The sequence below is a fragment of the Staurois parvus genome, unplaced genomic scaffold, assembly GCF_062004578.1.
Source record: "Staurois parvus isolate SC_StPar_1 unplaced genomic scaffold, SC_StPar_1.0 ptg000652l, whole genome shotgun sequence".
NCBI classification, from domain to species: Eukaryota; Metazoa; Chordata; class Amphibia; order Anura; family Ranidae; genus Staurois; species Staurois parvus.
In genome coordinates this window covers 4,501,944-4,511,144 of record NW_028318448.1, presented here as the reverse complement: position 1 = coordinate 4,511,144, position 9,201 = coordinate 4,501,944, and the positions used below count along the sequence as shown (strand labels likewise).

The 9,201-nt window shown below is 48.1% G+C and overlaps 1 non-coding gene across 1 annotated transcript; it reads left to right on the top strand.

The window, feature by feature from the left end:
• The first annotated feature begins 5,968 nt into the window (after positions 1-5,968).
• LOC149448884 (small nucleolar RNA SNORD82) lies at positions 5,969-6,034 on the top strand. Its single transcript, XR_016315483.1, has one exon. It is a non-coding gene; the product is annotated as a small nucleolar RNA SNORD82 (small nucleolar RNA).
• Positions 6,035-9,201: the final 3,167 nt, after the last annotated feature.

The following is a 9,201-nucleotide window of genomic DNA, read 5'->3' as shown; positions in this document are numbered from 1 at the left end:
ATGTCACTTCTGACATTATTGCTTACTACCTGTGAAATCTGTGAATTATCACAGAGGTCACATGGTACAGGGCCATTCACAACAGCCTTGTACCATGTGACAAACTGTGACCAATCACAGCTCACACAGTATTTCTCAATGGCTGCAGGAATGCAGCCAGAGAGGAGAAATGATTGCTTTTACAGATTTATGGGAGTAAGAGCATTCAGTGTAAAAAAAACAAAAAAAAAAACATCTTCATCACCCCCCACAAGTAGTACAGGGTCACCATGGTGACCCTGTATTGCTAGGGTGACAGTATGTAAATAATAAAAACAAAAATAAATTGAGAAAAATTATAATTTTTGGTTATAAACTAATTTGGGTTATTTTTTTTTTTGTTTTACTAAAAAGATAACGGAATAAATTTTGGCCAAGGGGAAGGGGGTGAAAGTGTCCGGACTGGAAGGGGGGTGAAAGTGTCCGGACTGGAAGGGGGGTGAAAGTGTCCGGACTGGAAGGGGGTGAAAGTGTCCGGACTGGAAGGGGGTGAAAGTGTCCGGAATGGAAAGGGGTGAAAGTGTCCGGACCGGAAGGGGGTGAAAGTGTACGGACTGGAAGGGGGTGAAAGTGTCCGGACTGGAAGGGGTTGAAAGTGTCCGGAATGGAAAGGGGTGAAAGTGTCCGGACCGGAAGGGGGTGAAAGTGTCCGGACCGGAAGGGGGTGAAAGTGTCTGGACCCGAAGGGGGGGAAAGTGTCCGGACTGGAAGGGGGGGAAAGTTTCCGGACCGAAAGGGGGGGTGAAAGTGTCCGGACCGGAAGGGGGTGAAAGTGTCCAGACCGGAAGGGGGTGAAAGTGTCCGGACCGGAAGGGGGTGAAAGTGTCCAGACCAGAAGGGGGTGAAAGTGTCCGGAGTGGAAAGGGGTGAAAGTGTCCGGAGTGGAAGGGGGGTGAAAGCGTCCGGACTGGAAGAGGGGTGAAAGCGTCCGGACTGAAAGGGGGGTGAAAGTGTCCGGACTGGAAGGGGGGTGAAAGTGTCCGGACTGGAAGGGGGTGAAAGTGTCCGGAGTGGAAGGGGGGTGAAAGTGTCCGGAGTGGAAGGGGGGGGAAAGTGTCCGGACTGGAAGGGTGTGAAAGTGTACGGACTGGAAGGGTGTAAATGTCCAGACTGGAAGGGGGGGAAAGTGTCCGGACTGGAAGTGGTTAATGGTGTATGTAGAGCCTGACTCTCGTTCCCGGTGATGTCCAGAGATGAAGATGAGTATCTTTCTCCCTATTGCCAGGGCGGGGGGTGGTAGTGGAAGGCTCTCCCAGGTGGGGGGCAGGGGTGTTGTTGGTCAATGTCAGGCTTTCTCCACGAGAGGGACAAGGGGGGGGGGTTGGTGTTGGTCGGTGTCCGTGGGTCGGACGATGTTAGTGTTGCCCTAACAAAACCTAAATACACCACTGGGTGGGTGGCCTTCTTCACCATCTTACTACCACATATAATGTCCCAGGGATTTGACGACAATTCACACTATCAGCCGATGTAAATGGAGGAGCTAACGACTATAAAGGTTTCCTGACACCAACAATGGGGTTATGTAACTAGGACAGGATGGTGCCACTTTCACACACCCACATCCTGCTCTTGGACAATCCACATTTCCATGTTCCATGGCAATCAGGGTGAGGTGACCTAAGTTGTGAATATAAATGCTGAGCATCTTTGTGAAACTCTTAGACAGACTTTCTCAAGAGTTTTACCCGAGGAATCCTTGAAATAATTTTCAGGTTTCAGGAAACCCTTGCTAAAATTAATTCATTGGTGATCAGTGGGCAGAATGCTCCTTTCATTGGTGGCCTGTGGGAAGAACGGCCCTGGCATTGGTGGCCGGTGGGAAGAACAGCCCTCGCATTGGTGGCCGGTGGGAAGAACGGCCCTCGCATTGGTGGCCGGTGAGAAGAACAGCCCTCGCATTGGTGGCCGGTGGGAAGAACGGCCCTCGCATTGGTGGCCGGTGAGAAGAACAGCCCTCGCATTGGTGGCCGGTGGGAAGAACGGCCCTCGCATTGGTGGCCGGTGAGAAGAACAGCCCTCGCATTGGTGGCCGGTGGGAAGAACGGCCCTCGCATTGGTGGCCGGTGGGAAGAATTTTGCCACTTTTAGTGGTAATCATTTGAAAGAGTGGCCCTTGCATTGGTGGCCAGTGGGAAGAATTCGCACCCCCCCTTTTAGTGGTAGTCATTTGGAAGATTGCCCCCTACAATGGTGGTCAGCAGGCCACTCTTACAGACCGTTAAAAAGATCTTTGGTGTCCTGCCGTTGGCTCTTCAAATAGGCATTGGGTCCAGAACTATTCAGGCACCATCAGATTCAGCCACAATTCAAAGGACTCTTAACCTCTGGAGGAGCCCCCAGGGTTCCATGGAACACTGGTTGAGAATGGAAGGTCTTGGAACTGAAGAAGTGGTTTTGTCGTGGCGGAGTATAATGAGGGTGGAGGAGGAGAGAGTGGTCTGAATTGGGTCGTGTAGTGCCACCACAGGCCATGGTGCAGTATAATGAGGGTGGGGGAGGGGAAAGTGGTCTGAATTGGTTTGTGTAGTGCCCACACGGGCCGTGGCGGAGTATAATTAGGGTGGGGGAGGGGAGAGTGGTCTGAATTGGGTCGTGTAGCACCCACACAAGCTGTGGCGGAGTATAATGAGGGTGGGGGAGGGGAGAGTGGTCTGAATTGGGTCGTGTAGCGCCCCCACGGGCCGTGGTGGAGTATAATTTGGGTGGGGGAGGGGAGAGTCATCTGAATTGGGCCTTGTGGCACCCACACAGGCCGTGGCGGAGTATAATGAGGATGGGGGAGGGGAGAGTAGTCTGAATTGGGTCGTGTAGCACCCACACAAGCCTTGGCGGAGTATAATGAGGGTGGGGGAGGGGAGAGTGGGCGTGGTGCAGTATAATGATGGTGGGGAGGGGAGAGTAGTCTGAATTGGGTCATGTGGCGCTCACACTGGCCGTGGTGGGGATTAATGAGGGTGGGGGAGGGGAGAGTAGCCTGAATTGGGTTCTGTAGCGCCCCCACAAGCCATGGCGGAGTATAATGAGGGAGGGGACAGTAGTCTGAATCGGGTCGTGTGGCACCCCCACGGGCTGTGGCGGAGTATAATGAGGGTGGGGAGAGTAGTCTGAATCAGGTCATGTGGCGCCCACACAAGCCGTGGCGGAGTGTAATGAGGGTGTGGGAGGGGAGAGTAGTCTGAATTGGGTCATGTAGCGCCCCCACATGCCGTGATGAATAACTAGTTGCCGACCGCAGATAGCCGAATGACGGCTTCACTGCGGCCGGCCAGTTCTGGGGGGACGTCATATGACGTCCCCCCAGAACGCGCTCTCCTGCGCGCCCCAGGGGGCGCGCACCCGGCGATCTCCGTGATCGCTGTGTCCTACGGACACAGCTGATCACGTGATGTGGTAAAAGCCCTCCCAACGGCCTTTTACCAGGTGATCAGCGGTGTCCAATGACACGCTGATCACAGGGAAATGCAAGTGCTGGTTCTCGGCTGCACTTTCCTCACGCTGTCAGATCGTGAGGAAAGTACTGCCGAGAACCGGCAGTTGTCACAGCGGGGATCGGCACCGATCATCAGGGCACTGATGATCAGTGCCCTGATGATTGGTGCCCAGCAGTGCCACCCGCAAGTTCCGCCCACCTGTGCCCAGCAGTGCGCCCACTAGCTCCGCCCACCTGTGCCCAGCAGATCACCCACCTGTGCCCAGCAGTGCACCCACCTGTGCCCAGCAGTGCACCCACCTGTGCCACTCTGCAGTGTCACCCACCTGTGCCCAGAAGTGCCACCTACCTGTGCCCAGAAGTGCCACCCACCTGTGCCCACCCACCTGTGCCCACCAGTGCCACCCACCTGTGCCCACCCACCAGTGCTGCCCACCAGTGCCACCCACCAGTGCAGCCCAGCAGTGCTGCCAGTCAGTGCCACCAGTCAGTGCCCAGGGGTTGTGCCAGTCAGTGCCGCCAGTCAGTGCCTAGCAGTGATGCCAGTCAGTGCCGTCTATCAGTACCCATCATCAGTGTCATCTATCAGTGCCGCCTATCAGTGCTGCATATTAGTGCCGCCTATCCGTGACACCTCATTAGTGCTGTCTATCAGTGCCGCCTATCCGTGCCACCTCATTAGTACTGCTTATCAGTGCCCTTTAGTGCCGCCTATCAGTGCCCATCAGTGCCGCCTATCAGTGCTGCATATTAGTGCCGCCTATCCGTGACACCTCATTAGTGCTGTCTATCAGTGCCGCCTATCCGTGCCACCTCATTAGTACTGCCTATCAGTGCCCTTTAGTGCTGCCTATCAGTGCCCATCAGTGCCGCCTATCAGTGCCCATCCGTGCTGCCTCATCAACGCACATCAGTGAAGGAGAAAAAATACCTGTTTGAAAAATTTTATAATAGAAACAAAGAAAAAAAAAATTTTTTTTTTCAAATTTTTTGCACTTTTTTTATTTATAGCGCAAAAAGTAAAGCGCCCAGTGGCAATTAAATACCACCAAAAGAAAGCTCTATTTGTGAGAAAAAAATGATCAAAATTTCATATGGGTACAATGTTGCATGACCGCGCAATTGTCAATCAAAATGCGGCAGCGCTGAAAGCTGAAAATTGGCTTGGTAAGGAAGGGGGTATAGGTGCCTGGTAGGCAAGTGGATAATGAGGGTGGGGGAGGGGAAAGTAGTCTGAATCGGGTCGTGCAGCACCCTCACATGCTGTGATGAATAATGAGGGTGGGGGAGGGGAAAGTAGTCTGAATCAGGTCGTGCAGCACCCTCACATGCTGTGGTGAAGTAAAACTTTGGTGAGGGAAGGGAGAGTAGTCTGAATCAGACTTGCTCTGCCAGCCAATCAGGAGTCTCCTTCCATGGTCCCACATGACAACATCTCTTCTTTTCTTCAATGTTCGCTTGTTGCTCTTCTCATGTCATGTGGTCTGGGTGGACTACACCAGTGATTGGTTCTGGCCTCACCATCCCCCCAAGGTGTTCGCACAGCCTTGGTAGTGAGCCTTCCTTCACCTAATTCCTATGGTGTGTCCTGGGCTATATAAACCCTGCCAGGATCTGTGAGGGTCACATCATGGAGAGCCCGTCCATCTCATTCCCTTTATTCCTAGACGTGTCTGCTGTGATGTATGTGTAGATGTATTATTATTAATAATGTATACCTCCTACACCGAATACAGTACTCATACATTACACACAACCGCTCCGCCGCCATCCCCTGATCACACACCGACATACCCACAATCCTCTGCAACGTTTATGCAAATGAGAGGGCGGGACTTTGCAACCTACCACTCAGAAAACGGGGGCGTGGCCGCAGAGCATGGGGGCGGGGCCACAAAGCTTTGGGGCTGCATCTCTATGTCCTCCCATTGATTTTTTAGAGGGGGTGGCTTTCACCTCCATAAATGTGGGGGCGTGGTACCTCTCTAAATGAGAGTGGGGAAAAGACCAAAACTCCGCCTGGGGGGAGGAGTATGGTGTAGAACTCTTCGAGGGGGCGGAGAAGAGGCGGGATCAGAATCCTCATCTGCCGTGATGGAAGGGGCGGGTCTCCACCTAGGGGGAGGAGAACAGGAGGCAAATCATAGAGAAAGAGGCGGCTCTCTGTGGGTTGAGGACACCTGGAGTGACAGGCTGCTCTCTTTTCTACTTCCGGGTCACCTCTGTTTCCATGGCCGCGCCCTGGGATTACAGGGGAAGGAGACATGGACATAGTGGATGGCTCCTCCCACTCTTACAATACTAGATATCTAATAGAGAGATGGTGTCACTGAAATGTGGTTTGGTGTGTTAATGGAATTCTATTCTTTACATGAATCTGAAGAAGAGAAAAAACTTGTTGCCAAGAAAGCTCCTGCCAAAATGCCTCAAGGGAAGAAAGCTGGAAAGGAGGAGTCTGAAGAGGAGGGTAAGCTGCCTGCTGTCTTGTGAATTGTTGGCATAAATGATGAACAATTTTGGGACTTAATACTGATCTTTGATGACTGATGTTTGCTGATGTGCCAGAAATGTGATAACTTTGTTTTTAACATGCAATGGAGATCTCTTTTTACTGTAACTTTTTTTTTTTTTTTTACTTGTGTAATGAAAGAAAACCTTTTGTCAGATTTTTTTTTTTTTTTTTGCCGTCTGTGTCCCCGTTGTAGAGATTCAACATTTTGTTGCCACCAAAACATGAATGCAGGAGACCTTTTTCTAATGGGGGCACTTTTTCCTGTGACAACTGTCTGAAAGGATATCCTTCACATTGGAAAGATATCTCCTCTTCATGTTGAGGCAACATTGAAGGAAGTGAAGGGAATTCTCTGACACAGATGGTCAATAAATGGAACCCTCTCCTCTTCTATCCAACATATTTAAAAAGGGAAAAAAAAAGCCTTTTTTCTCTACTTAACTGCATTGCCATATTTAACCACTTCAAGTCTGGACACTTTTACCCCTTCCTGGTCCAGGCCAATCTTCAGCTTTCAGTGCTATCACACTTTGAATGACAATTGCGCGGTCATGCAACACTGTACCCATATGAATTTTTTAGCCTTTTTTTTAGACAGATAAAGCTTTATTTTGGTGGTATTTATTCACCACTGGGATTTTTATTTTTTTTGCTATGAAAATGAAAGTCCAAAAATTTTGAAAAAAAGTGTTTTTCTTATAAAATTTAGCAAATATATATTTCATCATAAATCTTGGCCAAAATGTATTCTGTTATCTTTCTAGTAAAAAAAAAATCCCAAATTAGTTTATAACCAAAATTATAATTTTTAAACATTTTTTTTCACTATTTTATTTTTTTATATTTGTTTTTTTACATACTGTCAGTCTAGGAGTGGAGTGTCACCATGGTGACACTATTTTTTTTTTTTTTTTACACTGATTGCTTTTACACGCATAAAGGCTGTAAAAGCAATCATTTCTCATTCTCTCTGGCTGCATTCTTGCAGCCATTGAATACTACTGTAAGAGCTGTGATTGGTCACAGCTTGTCACATGGTACAAGGGTGTTGTGAATAGCCTTGTACCATGTGACCTCTGTGGTCATTCACAGATTTCACACATAGTAAGCAATGATGTCAGAAGTGACATCTTGCTTACTACTCTGCATGTGATCACTGATTGGCCAATCAGTGATCACATGATCGGGACCTCACACAGAGATCCTGTACTACGATCAGTGTTCCACACTGACACAGTGGGCACCGGATCGCGGTGCTGCGGGCTCCCAGGGAGCGTGCACAAGTGGGGGGTGGGGAGGCCGTTTATAAACGGCCACCCAACCCTGCACTGCCACCGTCCAGCCGTTTATATACAGCGGCCGGACAGGAGGTGGTTAAATAAGATGACTTTTTACAAAAGTGTGTTTTGAGGTTTTTTGGTTACAATATGCAATAGCTTTTTGAAATGTCAGACTCTGAAGAAGATGAAGAAGCAATGGAAGTGACACCAACTGTTACTAAAGGGAAAAAAAGCTGGTCCTGCCAAAAAAGAGGAATCTCATGAGGAGAAGGAGGAGGAGGATGATGATGATGAAGAGGAGGATGATGATGGTATGTTCTATTTAGTATGTTGCATTTTGTATAACAGATAGTAGTTTTCTCTGCTAACTTCTGTTCTCTTCAGAGGGCACAAAAGACTCTGCAAAACGCAAAAAAGAGAGTAAAGGTGCTCCTGAAGCAAAGAAGTAGAAAACAGAAGGTGGAAATGAAGGTATTTTGTTTTGTAAAGCACAAAGTTTTTATTTTACCAGAATAACTTTGTTGGCTGGGGACCCCCCCCCCCTTTTTCTTTTTTGTTATATATAAAGTGCAAGGGGAATTTCTAAGCGAGTTTATATAAAACTTTTTAACCCATTTTTGCTCCTGCTCTTACTGGTACAACAGTGGCATGTAAAAATGCTGAGCCGTTACAGCTGTTTTTTTATACTTTACCAGGAAATTGAGCATTTGTTTTCATTAGTTTTTTGCTGAAAAATATTTAAAAAAAAAAAAAAAAGTTCATACATTAAAATTTTTTTTCTACCTTCTTAAAATATTTTCAGGGTTTCATGTGCATTTTTATGTACAAATGTGCACAAAATTTAAAAACATTGGCTCTGTAAGTGATGTGTTTAGGAAACGTTACTCGGGGCGCTGGATGTATGCTGCACTCTTGGTTTTCTGGCACCTATAGACCTTTGTCATGTACTATGCATATCCAGATGCACAGATTGATGAAAATGTCAGGAAATCCATATTGGCTGTGTGCATTCCAGTTGAGAAAATTTGAGAATTCTCACCTGGCAATATAATGGCCCTTCAGGGGTACAAGTGTCAAGAAACTTTCAGTTGAGTTTTCTCTTGTCAGTAGTATTAAGTCTGCAAGTGTCAATTTCCTTTAGATTTTCCAAAACATATGCGGTCAAACCTAAACTTTCAGTTTGTATTCAGTCTGGAAGGCTCTTGTGTGTCTTAGTTGAAGGTAAATCTAAAGGAAATTGAATAGGAAAGTTGTGTAATGTATGGCCAGCTTTGTCCTCTGTTCTGCAGTTGCCATGGTGCTGCGCGTGTGATTGGTTATAACACCAACCATTAAATGGCTTGACAGTTTAGTTGAAAGATGCAGGTAACTGTGACAGTTTTTCTCATGGGATGCTCTGAATGTCATTTATGTGAAACTGTTAAGTCGGTGTGTGTATATCTCTGCTTTAAGTTGTGTTCGTATAGTAGCATAATAGCGTTCCCTTGGGTCTCTGGGACAGATAATGAAGCTGAAATTCCTGCTTTACATGCTAATTCTATTCAATGTTGGCCATCATTTCAAAGTTCATGCCATATTTGCTAATGTGTATTTGGTATTTCTGGTTAAAATCTTTTTTCCCGAGTCATCTTCTAGGACAGCTCACTTGAGAGATAGGCTCCTCCCAAGAAACACCCGCTCCACCTTTTTCCTCTATAAGTAGCCTGTCTCCCAGGGGACCCTCAGTATTAGTATTTCCTCCGGCCAGGAATGAGCTACGCCCATTTTGTTGTTTTTTTCGGGCCGCCTGGCGAGGTGCTGAGGCCCCCTCTCCTCCTTTTCTAAGCAAGGCAGAGGCCTTGTGAGGGGGCTTCAGTCAGGTCCCTTTCGTGTGAGCCCCTCTGGGGTGGGGGTGACAGACCCCGAATGGTCCTAGCGGGGCTCTCCAGGGGGGCAGA